Consider the following 23412-nt stretch of genomic DNA (forward strand, 5'->3'; position numbering starts at 1 on the left):
CTCAGAGCTGGTCTTCCTCAGCAAAAAGAGGAGGATTAGCACGGATGTTAGCTCAGGGCTGATCTTCCTTACAAAAAAATTAAAAAACAAACAAATAAATAAATGTTCGTATAAATACACCCTGGTATACTCTAAGCTGTATAGACACAATTTCTACTACATCACCATAACCCCAGTATCTCCACAGTCAGGCACTAATATGCACGTAAAAAAAGGTTTGTTTCATTAATGAACTAGTATACTAGCATAACAATTGTAATTCCTGGGCAGAATGTTTTACACAGAAGTCTAACAAATATAGCTTTTTCTTTTTTTCCACTGAAAAAGGGTTTTATACCCTCCAAAGTTAGTTTTAGTAACTAAGTATTGAGAAGGGAGACAAACGACTGCATAAAATATGGAGTGAACTATAACTTTAAAATAGATATACAACAGACATTTTAAAAGACAATTTTCATCCAAAACGTAATGATTGTATTTTTTAATGTCATTAAAAATACACTCTTAATACATTCTTCTTGAATTTTCTGTTTGTGTACCTCAACTGGAGTTTCAGCCCTATAGACACTTCTACTCAGTTCTCTTTGTGAGATCTTTGCTGTTTTACCTGTCAGTCCTTACACTCTTAAATTTGGCAGTCTTATCTTCTCTCATTCATATATTATGTATATATGAATAATTTTCATATATGTGTACACACATATATATAAACATTCAGAGATATATAGATATGGATATGGATATGGATAGGGGGAGAGAGAGAGAGACAAAGACAGAGTTGGAGATATAGTCAGGCTAACACAGACCTATTCTCTCATCCAGCCTCATCTTGGATATCTCTCAGGTAGCTCAAACTCAACATGCCCTAAATGGAAATTATCCTCTTCAAAACCTACCTCCTACACTCATGAATCAAATCTACTTCTTCTCCAGCATTCTCTTACCGTATAATTGGCACCATCATCAGCCCAGAAGCCCAACATAAAATCCTAAATTTTATCAAGTTCTCCCTCTCACCCAGCTAGCTCCTCATCTACCCAATAATCAATTCCTCTCACATCTACCTAAAAAAATACGTCTTGAAGCCATCTACTTCATTCCACCCTTTCTCTACTGATGGCCATGGGGGTGTGCTGTCTAGAGAATCTGCGCTGGGATGCACAGTTCCCGACTGATGGCCACAGCTGCTCTCCCTCTGGGTCTCCCACCATGTTGTGTAGTGAGGCCATGCTTCCCCTGAGCTGCTCCCAGCCACTGACTAAGAGCAGTACGTGTCCTAGTGCCAGTGCATTCCTGCAGGATTCCAGAATCCTCTACCAGGGGACTTTTGCTTGAGGACTTTCAATTGATCTGACTAAAGTTTCTTCAAAACAGAGCTGCAGCCTGAGACTCTTCTAACTCAATCCTTCCTTCTCTTGTTCCTTTCAAAGGCACGCGACCTGTGCCTCTGTCTGAATGTTCTCCGTTCTAGTACTGCTTGCTGCCCCTTTATTCTTCACAGGTGTTTCTCCCAGTAAATCTCTTACATTGTCACAACATCCTAATTGTTCCCCCGGCCTTCAACCTTATTTATTTCCAATCTTTCTTCCTCTAATATGTTCCTTGTAAAGCAGTCAAACTGAATTTTCTTAAATTCAATCCTCATCACGTGGTTCACACAACTCTTCTATGGCTTCCCGCTACTCTTAGAATGGAGCTCAAGTTCCTCAACCTGGATTACAAGACACTTGAAACTCAGTGCCGGCCTTCCTCTCTGACTTCATCTTTTTCACGCATCTCTTCCCCTCTAAGCTTCGGTATTAATGGACTACCGCAGCTCATGTTCTCTCTTGCCCCTGTGCCCGTGAACCTAGTTACAGCTTCCCTCTTTCTCTTCTCATCACGGTCGGTTCTTCCTCTAGGATAAGATAATTGTAATTACTTTCCCTTGTGTTTTCAGCTAGACTCTAAACTCTTTGAAAACTGGTACTTTTGTCTTCTTACAGCTGTATATCTAGTACCTGAAAAAATGGGCTTTCAATAAACAGTTTTTGAATCGTTAAATAATTTTAAACCTAGAAAATCCTTCCTCCAGAGATTTAATAAATTTTCTTCAAATTGTTAAGGTGTAATTTTTTATTTAACTATCTAATATAATTAGAATTTATTTCGGGACATGGTATAAGATGGGAATCTAACTTTCTTTTATTTCGTTTTTAAATAAATACTTTTATATACACTATGTTGATTTTTGTATGGATATAAAGTAAATCCCTGTGAAAACATATTCTATTTGGATTATAAGATTAGCAAAATAGAGTGTGTGAAAATTCTCGTGGGGGCAGGGAGATAGTGGAGGAGATCTCCCACCCAATATTTCTGCTTATCCTGGAAGAATGGGCTTTTTCCTACATGTGGAAGAGAGTCTCCATCTAGCCTATTTGTTACAATAATGTCTCTGTCTATTCCTATCCCAGCACCAACATTGTAGTCTTATAATATGGTTTAATATCTGATTGGTTAGTGTCCATTCCCTTTTATGCTTTTTCGAAACTGCTTACTTTATTCTGTTTATCATATTAAAGTGTATTTTGTATTATAAAATGTATTTTGTAAAAAAAATAACCATGTTTATCATTTTCCCTTGCATCTTTAACTATAAACTTCATATAAACTTGACTGTAAAAAAAACCCGAAAACTTTACAATATGTAGATTAAAGTTTGAAAGTCAATTCTTCCCCTTCTCAATGTCACTCCCCAGTGATAGGAATATAAAAATAGAGGTTAACAAAATAGGTAGGAAAGTAAATAGGTAGGTTATAGAGACAATTATCTATCTATAATTCCTATGTATAATCTATATATAAATATACCAAATATTTTTTCATGCTCACTCACATATACAGCCAACACATATACACGTAGAATTTTCTATACACATAAACTCTTCATATGCCTATAGAAATTTTCAGCCTAAATAAAATTATAGTGTTCAACCGTCAGGACATGAATATCATTCTACATTGATTCATGGCAACTTATCTCATTTTCAGTCACTGCATAAAAAGATTTTTTTGCCAAAAAGATATTTCAGTAGTTCACACCCAGGCCACAGGAATTTGTCCTTGCATCCTGTCACAAAATTGGCAAAACTGGAAGGGGAAAATGATCCTTACCAGTTACCTCATGGTATTATATAGGAGGAGAAAAATGGAATATAGGAAAAGCCAGTGCATAAGCAGCATATTCAGAAAATATTGAGGAAGTGTAATAAAGTGTTAGTGAGCCAATTCAATCATGAAATCTATTAAGCTGTGAACTAGAAAGGAGGTCAAAGGGAATGATATTTTAGTAATCAAGGTATATGCTCCCTTGTAAGAATTAAGGGAAGGGAGAATGAGGTGACAGGTTAATTATTTTCTCTGATTAGGTTACGTATTTCTCCCCATGTACATTTAAATATTAATCAGAGATTCACTTTAGTACAGTATTATTCAAAAGGATAAAATGAGGGAAGAGTTCAAGTATAAGATAAATAGCCACTTAAAATGACAGATAAGAGTTCTCTACTTACCAAACCTAGAATTTAATAATTACTGTAAATTATTGTAAATTTACAATTTACAATAAAGCTGCTTGTAAATTTTATGACAGATTTTATTCTTGCTATCTTATAAACTAAGCTTTTAAGTTTATGAAATCAATTTAGTATTTGTTTGAACTTTCAAAGTCAGATTCTTATAAAAATCACTAAATCTTGTACTTTGAGACCCGTTATTATTTAACTTTTAGGCTATCCAGTTTCTAATACACTGGAAGATTGGGATGCTGTGGTAGAAAGAAAAGGTACAATTGTCTATAATATATACTTGATCTTAAATTATTTACATAATCATTTTTAAAAGTGCACCCAGGTTTTTAAAATGCATAACACTTTAATTTTCATTAAGACAGAAAAATCACCAAACTAACCAATTTTAAAAAAGCAATTTTACCTCCAAGAATCTTAAACTCTGAGAATGTCTTTTCTTAATTAAAAAAATTAATTAAAATGTCTGTGTTAGTTATTACAAACAGACTGTCAAGGGTCATTCCACTTAAATCATTGAGTAGTAAGCAGAGTTAATTATTCAGAGTCTGTGTATCTACAAAACACATTTAAAATGTAACTGAGAGTTAAATGGATTCATCACTTTCTTCCTCAGACAATTTTTAAACTAGATGAAAGAGTAGCAAGAATTTTCAAATATGTATATTTGCAATTCTTGTTTCAAGTACTTTTTGCAACTCTTGTATTATACAGCTTGCAATAAAACTCTCTCTAGCATAAGGTACATTTGTATTTGTTTATGCATGACAGGACAGTGAAACTGACTCAAAAGACTGCAAGATAAAATGACGTTCTCACACATTTTGCTTTGACTTTGTCTATATTTTAGTGAATGAATATAATTTCAAAACATTGTCACTTCGGGGTTCTAAACTTTTGAAACCTTTGCACTGTTTACCTTGTGCTGTAAAAAGGATTAAAGAATGAGAGAGAGAGAGAAGCCAACTCATGGTAGACCGTGGACAATCGCAAATTCATTTGGAAATTCCAAAGGTGTATTTGGAAACAAGAAATGCATAGTATAAATGAACCAGAAAGGCACAGATAGCAGGGAGCTTAGAACATCGCAGGCTAATGCTTCATCTGCGGTTGAGGAAACAAAGAGGTTAAGTGACTTGTCAAAGGTTCACCAACAAGTTAGCAGAAGAATTGGGTTTAGAAATCAGTAACTACATTAAATATTTAGTGAGTAAAATCAGTACCTGTGCTCAAAAACTAACATATTTTCTGAGAATATCAGCCTAGAAAAACAGAGACTTTCTTCTCTCTAAACCCTAATGAACTAGTAATAAAATCCTCTAAAAAGAAAATTTCTTGGTGATAGTCATAATAAATGTTAAGAGTTAAATATATCCCAGGTTCTGTTAAAAATTTCTACAATGACCTACATTAGTGAGTGGAATTAAGAAATATCTACCCTCCTTTCCACTCATGGACCACCAAATATAATACGTATAATTCAAAATCACAAATTATAGTGTCAGACAGATAAGAGGCTTAAACTAGCTTCCACAAATCATAATTCATTGTATAAGATCTCAGGCTTACTTGTATATAAATAATAAGAAATCTTTTTAATATATAATGAAAACATCAAGAACCTAAAAAACAAATTGTCATCAGCAGAACATAAATATACAGTTTAGACAAAGGGAAATATAAATGGAAAACCAACATATGGGAAAATTTCCAAATTTGGTAATAAAGTACATTAATATCAAAATATAATTTTTATGCTTGTAAATTAGCTTATTTTGTAAATGACATTATATGCTACAGATAACTGGTAGCACTCATACAATGCTGATAACAATGTACGCTACCCTCCGCCAAACATATATATGTATATGAATATGAATATGTATATATCAAGAGCTATTAAAATGTTTATAACATTAATACTAGTCCTAAGAATGTGTCTTTCTTGAGATTTGATAACCAGAACTGCACTTGGTATTTTAAAAGCAGAAACAGTATTGTTTAATATAAAGGGTAAGGTTTTATTTTCTGTTTTCTTTCCTGATCATGCCCAGAATTTTATTGGCTTTTAGGATTATGGAGGCAACTTAGGCTCGTGTATTCTGAAAATAGTCTACAATGATTGCTAGGTCTTTAGATCACCTGAAACTTCCTGTTTACTCACTAAACTTGTTCCCATCCATAGCAAAAGGTTACATTTCATGATGATGTAATTTTCTCATACGTGGCTCACTCCCACTGGCACGCCCAGAGCTGTCAGCAAGTCTCTGCCCTGTGGCTATAAGTAACTCCACCCTTTTCCCACTCAAAAAATCATTTCACAGTTCAAGAGAGTGACGGAGTTTTTATAGGCACAGCACAGATTCAGTTCTAACATAAAAGAAACAATCCTCAAAAGAAACAATCCTCAAACTTTGGTAAAGTATTATAAGAAACAAATTACAATACACACAACAATATTGTAACACATCAGCTTGTCATGGCGCCATGGATAGGAAGCTCTGATCTAGATCAGGAGCCATTGTGAGAAAATCTTGGCAACCTCTCTCACTGGAAGCCAAAGACTCCTTACATTCAAACATCTTGAGCTACTACCATTGGGGTTAGTAATAAAACATAGCATTTATTAGATGATTACTCTTTGCCAGGCCCTGTTACTTGACATGCTTTATCTTATTTAATATACTTACAATAGCTCTGCAAGGGACCATCCTTTTTATCTTTATTTTACAGAGAGGAAACTGGGGCTTAGAGGCTTAAGTCATTGCCCAAAATGTAGTCGGTAACAAAACCAGACACAAATATAAAGCTATCTCATGTCAAAGTCTGTTCTCACAACCAGTGCTGTTGTTTACCACAGGAAATTTCCTCAAATATTTGAGAATTATCCACCTATGAAGTTTTCTAAATGGAAAGTTATCTCCCTCTCCCTCCAGATCCCAAATTGCCCTTTCTAGTGGCACCACGACTATTTCGGAACCGCTATATGTCTGTCCAGAGAAAGTCTATGCATGTAAACACTGTATGTGTATAAGTGTGTTTGTGTACTTTTAAAACACAAATAAATCATAATATACACTATGTCTCACCAATATCTTTGCTTGAAACTATATCCAGGAAACGTTTCCATATCATGATATGTTGGGCAATAACTCTCCCAATGAACAGTTATGTTGTCTTCAGGAGTTGGCTATTGCAACGTTATCATGAACAGCCTACAAATGTCTGTGCTAATAATGTGTGAATCTTTCTAGAGACAGTATTTCTGAGTCAAAGGCACAGATTTTCTTTTTCTTTTTGAGAGATAAGGTCAAATTATACCAACAGTAAATGATAATAGAATACCTGTTTTCCCACAACCTCATCAATAACAAATATTAACATTTTTATTTGTGCTAAACTGAACAGTAGAAATAATATTATACCGTTATTTACATGTAATGCTTACAATTAATTTCTTTAATTATTTGTATAGACCAGGCACCTTACCATATGTTTAAAAGTTTATTTTTTTTTTGAACCTCATGTTCATGTCTTTTTGCCTGTACAGCTGGTTGCTATTTTCTTGACTTATAAAAGCTTTTTATATCTTAAAATTAATATTTATTTAAATGTGTTATAAACTATCATTTCTGTCATGCAGATTTTTTTTTTAATTTCACATAGTCAAATCTCATTATTTGTTGTGTCTGTATATTTTACTGTGTTTATACAGGTATTCTCATTAGAATTAGAAAAAAAATATTCTCTCGATCTCTCTCACTCTTTCTGACAACTTTTATAACTATAACTTTATATTTAAAACTTTATTTCATCTGGAATATATTTTGGCATAATATATGAAGTAGGATACAGTTGTGAGTTTTTTTCTCTGGTTAAATACTGGTCTATTGTCTACACACATTTATTGAACAAAATATCTTTCAGCAATCATTTGATATAGTTCCCATGTGGAAATAAAAAAGAACTGTGTGTACGTGTGTGTTTGTTTAGAAATACATTTGGGGGGCTGGCCCGGTGGCATAGTGGCTATGTTCACGTGCTCCGCCTCGGCAGCCCAGTGTTCGCAGGTTCAGATCCCAGGCGCGGACCTACACACTGCTCATCAAGCCATGCTGTGGCAGGCATCTCGCAGATAAAGTAGAGGAAGACGCGCAAGGATATTAGCCCAGGGCCAACCTTCCTCAGCAAAAAGAGGAGGATTGACAACAGATGTTGGTTCAGGGCTAATCTTCCTCAGCAAAAAGAAATACATTTGGACTTTGTTTCATCTTATTGATCTATCATGTACCAATTTATTTAAATTACTATAGTTTTATAATGTGTTTTAAAATCTGGTAGTATCTATTATTCTTCCCAGGATATTTACATACATATATATGTTTATTTATAATTCAATGGTTTTAATAATATTTAATAGGTTATGCAATGAGCATCACTATCTAATTCCAGAACATTACATCATCCCCCAAAAAATCCATACTCACTACTATCCCCTAGAAACCACTAATCTATGTTTTTCTCTATTAGATCTCTCCATTCTGGACATGGTATATGAATGGAATTGTGTAATATTTTGCACATGTATTTCTGTCTTGTTCCTTTCACTTAGCATAATGTTTTCATGATTTACCCATGTTGTAGCATGTATTAGTACTTCATTATTTTTATGGTTGAATAATACTCTATTGTATGCATAAACCCTATTTTGTTTATCTAATCATCAGTTGATGGAAATACAGATTGTTTCCACTTTTTGTCTGAGAATAATGCTGCTATGAACATTGCTATACAAGTTTTTGTATAAACATATATTTTAAATTCTCTTGGGTACATAACTGGAAGTGGAATTGTTGGATTGTATGGTAACTCTGTATTTGACTTTTTGAGAAACTGCCAAATTTTTTCCCAAAACAGTTGCAACATTTTACATTCCATACAATAATATGTACGAGGTTTCAATTTTTCCACATCCTTGCCAATACTTGTTATTTTCTGTCTTTTTAATTATAGCCATCATAGTAGGTGTGAAGTCTTATCTTGTTCTAAATTGTATTTCCCATTTGTATATCTTTTTTGCAAAAACACCTATTCAAATCCTCTGCCCATTTGTAATTGGGTTATGTGTCATATTATTGTTGCAGTGTAAGAGTTCTTTTTATATTCTGGATACTAGACCATCAATAGATATATGATTTGCAAATATTATCTCCCATTCTGTGGGTTGTCTCTTCACTTTCTTGATAATGTCCTTTGAAACACAAAGATTTTTAATTTTGGTGAAGTCCAACTTATTTTTTCTTTTGTTGGATGTGCTTTTAGTGTCAGATCTAAAAATCCATTGCCTAATCCAAGGCCATGGAGATGTAAAGGTAAGTTTTCTTCTAAGAATTTTATATTTTTAGTTCTTATAGTTAATCCATTGATCATTTTGAGTTAATTTTTGATATTGTGTTAGGTAGGGGTCCAACTTCATTCTTTTGCATATGAATTTCCAGACGTCCCAACACTATTTGTTGAAGAGACCATTTTTTTACCCATTGAATTGTCTTGATATCCTTGTCAAAATCAATTGACTGTAAGTGAATGGATTTATATCTGGACTCTCAATTCTATTCCATTGATCTATATATCTCTTTTTATTCCAGTACTATGCAATCTTAAGTACTGTAGCTTTATAGTAAGTTTTGAGGTCAGGAAGTGTGGGTCCTCCAACATACTTTTCTTTTTCAAGATTGATTTATCCATTCTGAGTTGCTTGCACTTCCATAAGAACTTTAGGATAAGCTTGTCAAGTTCTGCACAAAAAGACAGGTGGGATTTTGTTGAGATTGCGTTGAATGAGTAGATCAACTTGGCGAATACTGCATTCTTAAAAATACGAAGTTTTCCAATCCGTTATCATGAGATCTCTTTCCATTTAGTTAGGTCTTCTTTGATTTCTTTCAATAACGTTTTGTAGTTTTCAATGTGCAAGTCTTTTACTCCTTTTGTTAAATCTGTTCTCTAGTATTTTATTCTTTTCGATGCTATCGTAATAGAATTCTTTTCTTAATTTCATTTTTGGATTGTTCAGTGCTAATTTATAAATAAACAACTGAATTTTTTATGTCAACCTTGTATCCCGTAACTCTATTGAACTCAATATATTAGCTCTAAGAGCTCTGTGGGGATTCCTTGAAACTTTCTATATACAACCCATGCCATCTGCAAATTGAGATAGTTTTACTTCTTCCTTTCCAATCTAGATGCATTTTCTTTCTTTTTCTTCCCTAGTTGTCCTGGCTAGAATCTCCAATAAAAAGTTAAATAGAAGTGGCAAAAACAGACATCTTTGTCTTGTTTCTGATATCTGGGGGAAGCTTTCAGTCTTTAAGCATTAGTGTTATGTTAGATGTGGGTTTTTCATAGATATGTTTTATCAGGTTGAGGAAGTTCACTTCTATTTCTAGCTTAAGCGTTTTATCATGAAAGGGTGTTGAATTTGTCAGGTGCTTACTGAGATGGTCATATGGTTTTGTCTTCCATTCCTTTAGTATGCATTGATTGATTTTTGTACGTTGAACCACCCTTGCATTTCTGAGATAAATCCTACTGAATTATGATGTGCAATCCCCCCCACTCTTTTTTTTTTTTTTTTTTTGGTGAGGAAGATAAGCCCTGAGCTAACATCGGTCACCAATCCTCCTCTTTTTGCTGAGGAAGACTGGTCCTGGGCTAACATCCGCGTCCATCTTCCTCCATTTTATATGGGACACCACCACAGTATGGCTTGACAAGCAGTGCGACGGTCAACCCCGGGCTAGGGCAGCAGAGCGCACGCACTTTAACTGCTACGCCACCAGGCCGGTCCCCATGTAATCCTTTTTTTATGTTGTTACATTTGGTTTGCTAGTATTTTGATGAGGATTTTTGCATCTATATTCGTAGAGTTATTGGTCTGTAGTTTTCTTTTCTTGTGATGTCTTTGTATGGTTTTGGTATCAAGGTAAGCCTGGCTTTATAGAATATGTTCAGAAGTGTTCCCTCCCCTTCAGTTTTTGAAAGAGTTTTCAAAGGATTTGTGCTAATTCTTTAAGTGTTTGTTAGAATTCACCATTGAAGCCATCTAGTGGCGGGCTTTCCTTTGTGGGAAATTTTTGATTACTGATTCAATTTTTTATCTATTATAGTCTATTCAGATCTGTTATTTCTTCTTGAGTCAGTTTATATACTTTGTGTCTTTCTAGGAATTTTTCCATTTCATCTAGGTTATTAAATTTGTTGGCATACAGTTGTTCATAGTGGAGTCTCATTTTTTTTTCCTCTTATTTGTTAACTTGACACAAGTTAACAGAAGACCCAAACACTGAGTATGGATTTTGAATAATACTACTCCAAAACAAATGATCATAATTGGGAAAATATAATTCCTTTAGAGAAATCTGATTTATAAACAATGTTATTGGAACAATAGTATATGTATCTCTTGCATTAAGCCTGCCTTTTTTTTTGGAGCTGTGTATTGATACTCTGATATAAAGGATTATACGGTAGAATATTCTATATGATTTCCAAATGTCTTGGTGTTTGCCTACAGTATAAATACTTTAAATTTCTTTTAAAATTTCCAGTGAATCTTTATTGATATGTATATTATATTAGTCATATTATAGAGTATTTTTTAAAGTATCTGTACATCTTTTGAAAATTTTTATAACTGAAAACTAAGACACCAGGATAATATTCAATGCAATGAAAGTTTAGTTTCTAAATTGGTTTGGCATATCATAGCATAAGAATCTTCTTTTAATAAAAAAATTTCCAGGGAATCCTATGAGTAAATTTAAACATAGAGTAACAAAAGCTAGGAACACAGAACTATCTGGAAAGATTCTTTCAGTACTGTAAAGAAAACAAGGACATCTAGGAAAGATCAGGGAGCAACCAGGAGGAAAATAGATTTCATAATAGGAATTAAGATGAAATAAAGATTTTCTGCCCTGAATATATAATGATGTGCTTCTCCTCAATAGCTATAAGAAACAATGTTATCTTTTCCTCCTTGAGTTATTTATTAGATATGTTATGTACGGAGATTTATACCTTTTTAATTTCTCTATTATGTCCAGCAGTTAGGACTTCCTTCTACAAGGAATCAGATGTGATGTCCTTTGCCTAATGAAGTTAAATATATTTACACAACACCCAAACACAAACACATTTCTTTCTGCCAATAGAGAGAAAAGACTTTGTTTTAAAACAGCTCTTCTATGTACCTAAGGAACTTGAGATAGCTTTAAAGTAGAGTCAAATACAAATATACGGCTCTGTTTGGTTCTCGGTCATTAAACTCTTCCCATCTATGCAGCATTTATATACCCAGTCGAACCTAGTGGAGAGCAAGCAAAGGGCTGTGGACCCTATGAACCAAGGTATTCTGAATCATAGGGCATTGAAACTGAGGACATGCACTTTCTACAAAAAATTTGTATTTGGTTGATAAGATAACGTTTGTAAATCTAGTAGACACTGCTGCATTTGATTTTACCTAAAACTGCAATTCTCATAATCATAAATTTTGTGCTGATAATCTGAGACACAGCAAAACCTTTTTTTAAAAACTTATTTTAATGCTATTTATACATATAGTAATACTAAATTCGATGCTGCTCCACTGTAGTATAATTTCCACATATGGCATTGTTTCTATGTTTCTTATATCTTTTTCTCAGTTTTCTGGTTGTAGTAGCATCAGTCCTATTGATTTTCATGGAACAAAAGCCAAATGTTATAGGAACTTTTTCATGACAACCAGTTATACGTTTCCGAACTTCTCAGGAGAGGTTCTCTCTTTGTATAAATTAAGTGGTAAGAACAGGTGTCTTTAAGAATTCTAACATTTCAGAATAAATTCCCCGTTAATGTTAAGAGATGGAGAATTCTGGTGCATGCTGGCCAAAATTATTAAAAATGTCCTAAAAAAAAAACTATAGTAACATCAAGCTTTTGTGTGCATAGCTAAAAGTTGAAGGATACCAGAAACATAAATAAAAATATCTCAAATGTTGTGAAGGTGATGTGAGATCAACAAGGTGAAAAGAAATCAGAATATTAAGATTTTCAGGAAGCTACTAGAACCCTGCCAGCAGGTGTCAAATAGAGTTCATGACAAAAAGCAAAAGAATAAAGACTAACAGTGACCAAAATAATATTTTAAAAAAACTAGTTACCTTTAAGAAGTATCTTTTACCATAAATTTCATTTTATCTTGTGCACAATTTTCTATACCTTCCAAATGTTCTGCATATCACTTATAACATTAAAATTAGATTTAAATATAAAATTACTTTTGAAGAAGTGACAGATTTTACATGTTAGTTTTGATATTATGTTCCTTTTCCCATAGGTATTTCATATGTCTTTCAATCATAAGTTATTAATAGTACATCCTAAATTATTAATAGTACATTCTTATAAATACAGCAGTTCACAAAATTCAAAGGCTTTGTTGAGGAGGGAGGGAATATGCAATTGATAAATAAAAAGGGCAAAGAGAAAAATATAAAGATATTGATAATGTTCTTTTTCTTAAGTAAGGAGGTGGCTATACTGTGCCTATTTTAGTGTTATTCTTTATACTGCAAACATAATGTGTTTGCATATACTAAATATTTCATGGTAATAAACATAATATGTTCTGTCTTTATGTAAGTTATTATACCTGCTTTATACAAGTTCCAAAGTTGACAGCATGCTCAGGCAGAGACACTTAAATATCAGGAAGCTGCCAGCTCCTGAGCATGGTGAATTCTGAAGCCTATAGTAGTATCACAGGTTAGTACCTTGAAGTCCTGTTTAAGAATAACATTCCATCCTTAACAACACTAACAGAAGTCATAACAGTGAAGGCCACCACATGGGGGTATTGCAAATGGAGATTTCAGAGATATTACAATTATATTAAAGTTTTCTGTATGACTTTGTGTGACATGAAATACTATTGTTGGTGATTTCAAGGAAGAGAACAAAATGAGCAGGGCACTGTTTAATCCTTAAATCTTAAAAAGTATAATCTGTGATTATACTGCAAAAGCACAAACAGAATGAGCATAAATTCATTTTGCTTCAAAATTACTGCCTTTTCCCCTCTTTTATGATATTCATCCCATTCTGTCCTCAATATTTGTTATTTGATAACATATACTAAATTACTCCTCAATGATAATTACTCATTTATAGAGATCAAACTTCATGAAATGATGCAGCTTCCTCATTACCAAAACATTACCTTGCTGGCAGGCCATAATTTATAATCAATTTAAATAAAAATTGCTATTGCCACCTTTTTAAAGCAAATGTTTGTTGTTAAACTGAAATATATTTTTCTATGATTTTGTATTGAGTGCATGTCTATTTCTACTTATGCTGAGTTAATGACAATTCTAAAATTTTGCCCTTTCAAACATTACATTTTACCATCATTCATTCATTCAAAAAAATTAATGATCACTTTCGATGTTCTAAGCACTAAACTATGCAATAATTTCAAGGATTAATAAATCATAGTACCTGCACTTGATAAAATTGTTTCTAAACACATGATTCATAATATTTTAATGTGCAATCTTTATTTATTACATTCAATAAAAACAAATTTAATCTCTAGTCAGTAGCAGTATTCTCAACGGTCACAAATTAAAACCCAATTTATGCAACTATAATAAAATACCTTATTAATGTTCATCTTATTATTTTAGGCAATAAAAATGACTTAAATTTTCACTTATCTACCACATGATTTTTCTTTAGTCTCCTTCTACATTGTCAGCCGTATGTGTGTGTGTGTGTGTGCGCGCGCGCGCACGCGTTGGATAGGAGGGGGAATGCTTTTCCCTCACTCCCTGCAAAAATACTTTGTCTGATTTTATTGTGGCATTTATTTCACACTGTCTCTTAATTTATTGAATACATGTTCATAATCTCATTATGATCTCTGTTTCTTGCAGGAAGGTTCAATGTTTTATACAACTCAGATTTTTTCAAAATTTTTTTCAACAAAATATGGACTCAATGAATTTTCATGAATGAACTCAAAGTTTATAATCATTTCATTAGTAGTATATAATACATATTTATGTATTTATATAGTTTATTTGGTAATATATAATTATTTAGTTAGTAGTATTTAAATTATTTAAGTTAAGTTTAAGTATATAAGTATTTAGTTAGTAGTATATAAGCATTTAATATATATTATTATTTATATACCAATACAACGCTGCTCAGAGACCTCATGTTTGAAAAATGTTAACACAGTGAGGGTGGATTCTATTATTTGGCATTGATGTCTGTGCCTGCAAATTTGCTTGGTATGGGAAATGTAGCAACAGAGAAAATAAAAGAAAATGTATTCCCAATTACTTGAGACAAATTTTCAAATATTTCTTTGAGAAATGAATCGCAATAAAAACATAGTCAGGCTTAATGAAATTAGTATGTACAGCAAAGAAATTTCTAATTTTTATTAATGTCAGTGGAAATTATGTATGCTTACCAAATGTTGTTTAAACAGGAGGAAAAAACTATGAGGCTTATATAAGTTAATTTAAAAAAACGCTTACTAAAATAGAGAAAAGGAAAAGTTAAGAATATATATGATTTTGAAAAATAGAAAACAATTGCTAGACAGATAGAAAATTTTCAGCCCTAACTGAAAATTCTAGAGTAATTTTTTTTTTTACATTTCAAATTAGCACTTTGTTTTCAATTACAATACCCAGTGCTAATAAGGATACAGTAGAATGGACAATCTCTTACACTTTTGTTGGAAATACTCATTAGTTACAAACATTTTGCAATGCTACCTTTATAACGTTTGCCTCAACGATTCATTTTGTGAGAAAGAAGGAAGCCTTTCCTAGGAACTCCCCAAGGTGGAGAAACCCAGGTCCCACCATCCCCTCTTCCTTCCTACGACATGAGACAGTCTACCTGGTCCAGTTCAGTCTAACAGCTCCTTTCCCTCCAGACATTTACCTTGCTTCCTCCTCTAAGATTTTTAACACAAATCTGGTCCATTCCAATGGTGAGATTTCCATTTTATCCCAAATTTCACTAAATGTCTATTGTCAAATTAATTAAACAAGGAGGCCGTTAGACTGAAGTGGTTCTATCGCTTTGTGGGCCAATGTAAGGAAACCAACACCTAAGCCTGTCAGCGCCTCCAGGGAAAGAAACTGAAATATAAGGACAACCAGTCACAATCAGCCAACTAGGCTTTAAGCTATAGCCAATCAATAATTTCCTTTATTTGCTTCTACACCTTCTCTATATGTCTTTCCCCAGCTCCTGGCCAGCAGACAGCTCCCCACCACTTCTCTTTTGGCACTGTCCAATTGGAATTGATTTTTGTTTAAATAAACTCTTACAACTTTTCGTATGCCTCAGTTTATCTCTTAACAATATAAACAGAGATAAATATATGTTTTCACACATATTTTAATATTTCATGACATATATATATCTGAATATATATATGTGTGTATACATATATATTTTTAAATCACATTCCAACTCTGTTCCCGTATGCATCTCTTGCAGACAGCAAGTCTGTAGGCTGCCATCTGTTTTTTGTGTCAAGCCAATCTTGTTCTCACCCTCTGTCTCCAAATGGGAACAGGCAGAGACTGCCTAGGATGGGTGCTTCTTTCACTTTTTCTCAAGAGAATTCAGCCTCATTGCTTATAAATCAAAAGTAAAAATGTCTTTCTGGCCTTCCTCACGTGGTTCCTGCGAGGACGACATGAGCCACTGTGTGAGGCCAGCTGGGCTGGATAGAAAGTAACGGACATCAGTGCGACTCGGGACAAATCACGTAACCTCTTACAGGCTTTGGCCCTTCTCTACAAAATGAGGATAATAAGACTCATCTCATAAGATTGTTTTGAGGAATAAATGAAACAAATTATGTGAAAGCTTTATGTAATCTATGACGTAGTGTGGTATAGTAGGTTATATTAGGTGAGAGTGGGATATCGATGTAAAATGTTGTACCAACGTAGAGGGTTACTATAAAACTCAAATTTAGTGCTAGAATGTGCATTTTATCTGAAAATACTCTCTGCTTTAACCAGATTTCAGTTCTCCTTTTAATCTTTCATTAAGTAGCTATTGAAGGGACAGTAAATGCATCTTCCCTGCCCTACATGTTTCTAGCTGGATAGACAGTTTTATGGGAAACAATTATTTAACCAGATAAGATGGTATCTAATCTCAGATCTAGTTAGGGTGATCCATATTATCAATGCTGGAAGAATTTAGAAAGGGAAGAAACAAGTAGGTAGGAATAAGAGGGATAGATTGCTGGGGAGATGGCCCTTCAGCTAAGCCTTGACACATTGGAATAATGTTAAGAAACAAGCATCCTAGGACGGGTCTGGTGGCGTAGTGGTTAAGTTGGCACACTCTACTTCGGTGGCAGTGGGTTCATGGGTTCGGATCCTGGGCGCAGACCTACACACCGCTCATCAAGCCATGCTGTGGCAGGTGTCCCACATATACAGTAGAGGAAGATGGGCACGGATGTTAGCCCAGGGCCAATGTTTCCTCAACAAAAAGAGAAAGACTGGCAACAGAAGTTAGCTCAAGGCTAATCTTCCTCACCAAACAAACAAACAAAAATTCTTATGGTTCACAAAATGGCAAAAGAAAATCTAAGAGAGAAGAAAATAATTCAGAAAAGAAAGAAAGCATTTGCAATTTTTTTCAGAACAGTGACTCTACTACCTTAGTGCAAGTGAATTAAATATGTACATCTACCGCGATAGACAATTTTTATTAATAGAAACTGTTTTCTCCATCATTAAATAAATGTTCTTCAAATACTTTAAAATTTTTGTTGGAAAATGTGCTAATTTTCCATTGCTGGGCTCCAAATTGCCAGCCTGTCTAGTGCTCAGTCTCGAACATATGTATACAAGCATTTACAATATTTTGTAGGCAACATATCAGAAACAAGAATGACAAAAGGCATAATCATAGCATGGGTAGAACAAATCATATCTGCAATATAAAATAGGAAGAAAAGGAGTTCTGTAAGAGGGTTGTGGTCAGAATACACATGGAGACCTTTCAATATATGTGAGACCTCAGGAAGCACAAGCAAGTCGGACAAGAAGAAAAGAGGTCTTTACAAGGTGTCCGAGTAATAAATAATTTACAAAGCAATTTAGAAACCTCAGCAGTCACCACTTACAAGGCTGTGGTAGGGAACGGAGTCTATATTTGTAGAGAAGAGTAGAATCAATACAAGGAGTAAGCTGTCAGTTTTTTCTATAGGGTCAATATCTCAGACTGGCTGCTTTCACTGCTGCTCCTGTGGAAACAATTTCCAAAAGTATACTATTGAGTGACATGCTGCATGGATTACATGATTTACCTTAATCCCCTAACTGCATGTGGAAAGACCAATAGCCCAAAAGGAATACTAGAGAGCCTGAGGACAAAGCAGCCATAATAACAGTGTGATTTTGGAATGGTTTATACTGAAGAAAACCCCAGTGCCACAGCAAGTTCCATCCACAGCAACAAGTAAAAATGAGAAGTGGCCACGATAGACTTATAATATCTGGCTACCAGGAGAATCATTCACAATATTGAGAGATCTTATTAAATAGATTTATTGGTCAACTTTCCCATTTGTAAGTCATCAGATAAAATGGTGATTCAATCTTGGAACAGCAATGAGCAGTCTTAACTCCCTTTTCATTTGCACCTATGTGATAAAGATCTAGTAAAATTTTTTGAAGTGTCTTATCAAGCTCAAACATGGTCTTAGCACTAAATAAGTAGGCACTAGAAGTACTTATTAAATCAGGTTATAAAATTAAGTTGACTGTAATCATAGAGCAATGGCTGGTTCAGAGACAAGCATAGCAGGAAAACACTCCATCTCCAGCCATGGAGGGAGGTTTAAAAAAGTTGGCCCTCCAACTTCATTGCGATGTGACTTTGATCTTTTAAATAAGAAGATGGGTTCAGTTTAGTTCTAGTCCCTTCCAGCACTAACAATTCTATTTTTATAAACATCAATTATGGGTCAGTGTTACAGCAGACTGATCATTTGTGAGCTACTGACGTGTTGTTGGGAACATTTGCCCTTAAATTGAAGGTCACAGAACTATTGGGATAAAGAACTAAGATGTAAATATAAGAATAAGTTTCTTTTTCCATTTCAGATTCAGCTATTTAGGTGCACTCACATGACATTCAGAAGGTAGAAGAGACACAGAAGCATGTGAATAAATACTTGGGCTTCACGATATAAGAGCTTCTGTACGGGCCTCGGTTGCTTTCCTGGACCTCAGCCACCTCAAGGTTGGAGGCAGTATGATCAGTGCTAGCAGCTCCTTGACTCTCTAAAGTTAGGGGTGAACCTGAAAGCTAACACCATTCTTTCCTGAATTTTGTTTCTCCAGGCCGTGAAAGGTTTTCTGAGTGCTTTGTTCCTTGAATTAAATCCCTTCCTGCTTCAAATTTCTAAAGTGCTTTCGGCTTTTTTGACCAAAGCATGAATCAGGCATTGTCTTTTAATATTTTCTAATAGAAAAATTCACAACACGTATATTCCATTTAAAGTCTGAGGGAGCCAACTCTGATGGCCTAGTAGTTAAAGTTTGGCGCGCTCCGCTTTGGTGGTCAGGGTTAGTTTCCAGAGCACGGAACCAAACCACTTGTCTGTCAGTAGCCGTGCTGTGGCAGTGATTCACATACAAGAACTGGAAGGACTTACAACAACAACATATACAGCTATGTACTGGGGTTTTGAGGAGGAAAAAAAATAAAAAATAAATAGAAGTTTGAGGAAAGACAATGAGAAAGGATATCAAAGACGTTGAGATAAAGGCTATTAAGAATGGCTGATCCATACTGCCCCAATTTAAATTTCAGTTTTCTTATTGGTAAAATGAAGAATTTGGTATATTAATCCCTAAGATCTCTAATGCTTAAAAGTTCTAAGATTGCATGATTCTAAGCTAATTGTTCAAAAATGTCCAAATGTTCAATTTCCTCAAATTGCATAGAGTTGAAGCAATTTCTAAACTCCCTATTAAGTGTCTCTTAGTGAGGAACACCACTGTGCTAGAATCTGAGGACCTAAAAGTATAAAACGTGGTTTCTACTATCAAGCAGTCTTAACCTATTTGTGGAGAGAAAAATTTATAGGGATAATTAGCATGAATAAGTGAGAAATGAAATTATTCTAACTCTAGTTACTTCTGAAATTCAGAGAAAAATTCATAATTGAAGACTGGAGTAATCATGGTATTAGGTCTAAGCTAGGCATTATGGAATGAGCAGATTTTGGTTGGTGGACAAAAGAAAATAAGACTTTGTGGTAAAAAGGAAAGCAAATAATGGATGTTTGAAAGGATGTGTGGGAAATCTAATTGGACTTTCAGAGTGGGACTGTATTACAGACGGTTTAGAGAGAGCTAAGCAGAAAATTTCAGATTTATTTCCATGAATGATCAGAAGCCATTAGAGGTTTTTGGGCAAATAAGTGATATAATAAACGTACAAATCAAATGACAAATAAAAAAGATCAAATATCTATGTATCTTGGAAATGTTAAATGTGGCAGGTCCTGGAGCCAAGGGGAAGTTATAAATTTTAATAATATAATAAAATAAAGAAGAAGAAAAAAAAGAATGGCTGATTCACACATCTAATTATATGTAAAAGAACAATCTATCTGTGAGTTGGCAAAAGGAGTCTGTGCTAAGGTGAACATTATCATGAAGGAAATGAAAGATTGTAAAAATGAGTTTTAAGGATTCATATCATTCAGAAAAGAGTGAGTAAACACACAACAGAGTTACTACGTTTTACTGTTTTTTAAATTGTTGAAACGTTAAGTGGGAGTTTAAATTGACTCAGTTTTTGAATTCACTTTTGGAGAGTGAATTTTCAAAATCAACTTTAAAATTTGAGGCCTAGAAAAGGTTTTTAAATTTTTGTTTGTTGTTTGCTTGGATTTGGCCAGGTTCCATCCACAAAGGTATGGATGAGCTGGAATTGATTTCTGCAAATGAACCATAGTAAATTATTACTAATTTAACTAAAGTATGAAATACTGTTTAGGCAAGGACTATTGTTTATGTGTATTTTGTCTTCCCTCTCACAGCTTAGCTCACTTCTCTGCAGATAACACAAGTTCAACATGCATATGATGAATGAAGAAAGAAAAGATGGCCAAATGAGGTTACTCAAATCTCATTATCAAAATATAATAAAATATACTGTCAAAGTTCAAGGAGAAAGTCTGTTGGGGTCTCTGAGAGAGGGACAATGAAAGTTACACTTTAAGACTTGTGGTGGATTTAAGGGGAAATAATTTGGCAAAGGCTGGTCCTAGGAAATATGCCCAAAGGAAGGATATAGGTAGACTTATTTGTAAGGTCAGGGTCAAGAAAGCCAATGTGATGGTCAAGAAAGAAAAGCTAGAAATTAAGAATACAGTTAAGGTAGAGGCCGTCCATTCATTCATTCATTCATAAGATTAAATAAGCCATGAATCAAAATAGGCCCCATATAATCACTTAGGGTTCATATCTGATGCTTTGGATCTAGAGTATGGTGGGCTGCTGGTACAGAGCTATGGGGAGCCCAGTAGCTGTGACAACCATCAGAATCTGTGTGTAGGCAGCACGACTTAACTCCATGCTTATCAAATGCTGTATCTCAATATACTTGTTCCTGTCCTATTAAAAGTATCTGACAAACTAGGGTGGCCTGAGTCCATTGTTACTCAGAGTCCTTGCTCATTTACACCTACATCAAGAGCAGGGACAATCAAAGTAGCAATCATAGGAAGAGAAGTCAAAAGAAAAAGTATGATGAAAACTACAGAGATAAATTTTAAATTATGTTACCTTGCTGAGTTTCAGGAACAAAATTAACTTTGAAGGCCAAGTTTATTTTAAATACTAATGCTTGTAATAAATAAAACATGAATCTTTATTCTAGATGCTATAAATTTGATTGCTAGCAGTGTCTGTGATAGGAAATATCAGAAAGAATGAAAGGCATATGTAGACAGAAATATATTCAACCAGCTCAAAACCTTAATGAATAGTTTCTATGATATAGACTTACGTGGCTTCCTGTTCTGCAGTCTTAGAATTTACATAGAATTTTTACTTGAAAATTGTAAAAATGTATTTTAGAGATTGACTTTGGATTAAATTATCCAGAAACTTTAATCAACTGTTAATTGTATGGTAATTCACAAGATGGTTATTAACTTTGCAATACGTAGAACTCTGATTTTTCTCTTTCACGAAGTCTATTTACTCAGTGAAAACTCTTTGGGATTTGGTGTCAAAAGATTTGGACATGAGATCTAGCTCCATCATTTGGGATGAATAGATTTCAATAATGGTATTCCTTTATACAGAAAATGATAACTACTTGATGTAGAAAATTTGAGGAATGTAGAATTGTATGCAAAAAATTAAAAACACTGTAATTCTACCACCATTTTCATTTTCATATATATTCTTCAGAATAAACATGTCTATAAATTCCTTGCTATTAATAAATTAATATGGAGTTGACGATATATTACCATATGTTACCTACAGATATGACCATTTAATATAGTTCAACAAAATATAGTTGTCTTAGTGGTTACATTCAGTGCAACCACTTACACAATCAGTGGCTAAGAGCTTGGGAACTACATTCCTCGACATCAGTTTAAATTCAAGCTGTCCACTTACTTGGTAAATAACTTTGGACAATTTTCTCTAAGATTTAGTTTCCTTATTCATAAAATGTGATAAAGATAGTCCCTACTTCAAAAGTTTTTTGTGGAGTCTCAATGAGATTACATGAAAAGTTCTGGGCACAGTGCCCTGCATTTGTTCATTCATTCATTTCTTCAACTAATGTTTACTGAGTTCATTTTATGTCCTGGTCTCTGCGCCAGGCATTGAGCAAACAAGGCTGACATAGTTACTGCTCAAATGAAGCTTATAGACTACTGAGGAGACAGACATTCAAAAGATACTACAAAGTGATTAATTATAATGGTAATAAGGATAATAAAGGAAAATTACAGTGTTATGATAACGTGTAACTAGGGGACATACCTGGTCAGAAATGACCCTGAGGATCAGCAAATGCTTTCCTGAGAAAGTAACATTTAATCTGGAACCTGAAGAAGGAACAGCCAGGCAAAAAGTGGACCAAGAGAAATCCAGAGAGGGCCCTGAGCTGTGCAGAAACTTTGTGCATTGGGATATTCAGCCTCAGGACTCAGAGATGTTCTGATAATCGCGATCATATGCATTATGTATTTGCATATCTTGCTTTTTTCACTTACCATTAACCTGTGAGCATTTTTCCATTTTATTAAAAAATATGACTTGTAACGGCTGCTGAATGCTCCTCATGAAGATGCACAATAATGTACTCAACCATTCTCCTATTTAATCATTTGATTTGTTTCTAATAGTTTCTATTTTAAGAAATGCTGAGAAAAAAACTCACGTGTTCTTGAGATTACTTTCTCGTAATGGTATATTGGGTCACAGGGAAAATATTGTCTATTTTGCCAAAATTTCATTTCATTAAAAGAGTAAAAATTTACATTCTGAAAAATAGCCATCCATTTGGCTTCCTTAACTTGAGTTTCTTAACTTTGTTTTTGAATCTTTAATAATAACTGTAATAACAATAATAATAATAGGGTTGTGATAATCCAATAAAGCATTTCATATGAAAGTGTCATCTGTATAGAAAATTGTACTAAGAGGTTATTCTTTTCATCAATGCTGTTAATTATTATTGACCAAGT

At 34.0% G+C, this 23412-nt stretch overlaps 1 protein-coding gene across 2 annotated transcripts in view; it reads right to left on the reverse strand.

The window, feature by feature from the left end:
• Positions 1-23412, reverse strand: part of HNF4G (hepatocyte nuclear factor 4 gamma) — a 119688-nt gene that overhangs the window by 36785 nt on the left and 59491 nt on the right. Inside the window, exon 3 of one of the 2 annotated variants that reach the window (XM_087420414.1) lies at positions 17806-17925. The exons of the other annotated variant lie outside the window; for it this stretch is intronic. The gene's annotated coding sequence lies outside the window, so the exon portion shown is untranslated. The remainder of the gene's footprint in view (positions 1-17805; positions 17926-23412) is intronic. 2 annotated transcript variants of the gene reach the window in all.

Source organism: Ceratotherium simum, chromosome 31 (genome assembly GCF_057802395.1).
Source record: "Ceratotherium simum simum isolate JZ-2026a chromosome 31, ASM5780239v1, whole genome shotgun sequence".
Lineage (NCBI taxonomy): Eukaryota > Metazoa > Chordata > Mammalia > Perissodactyla > Rhinocerotidae > Ceratotherium > Ceratotherium simum.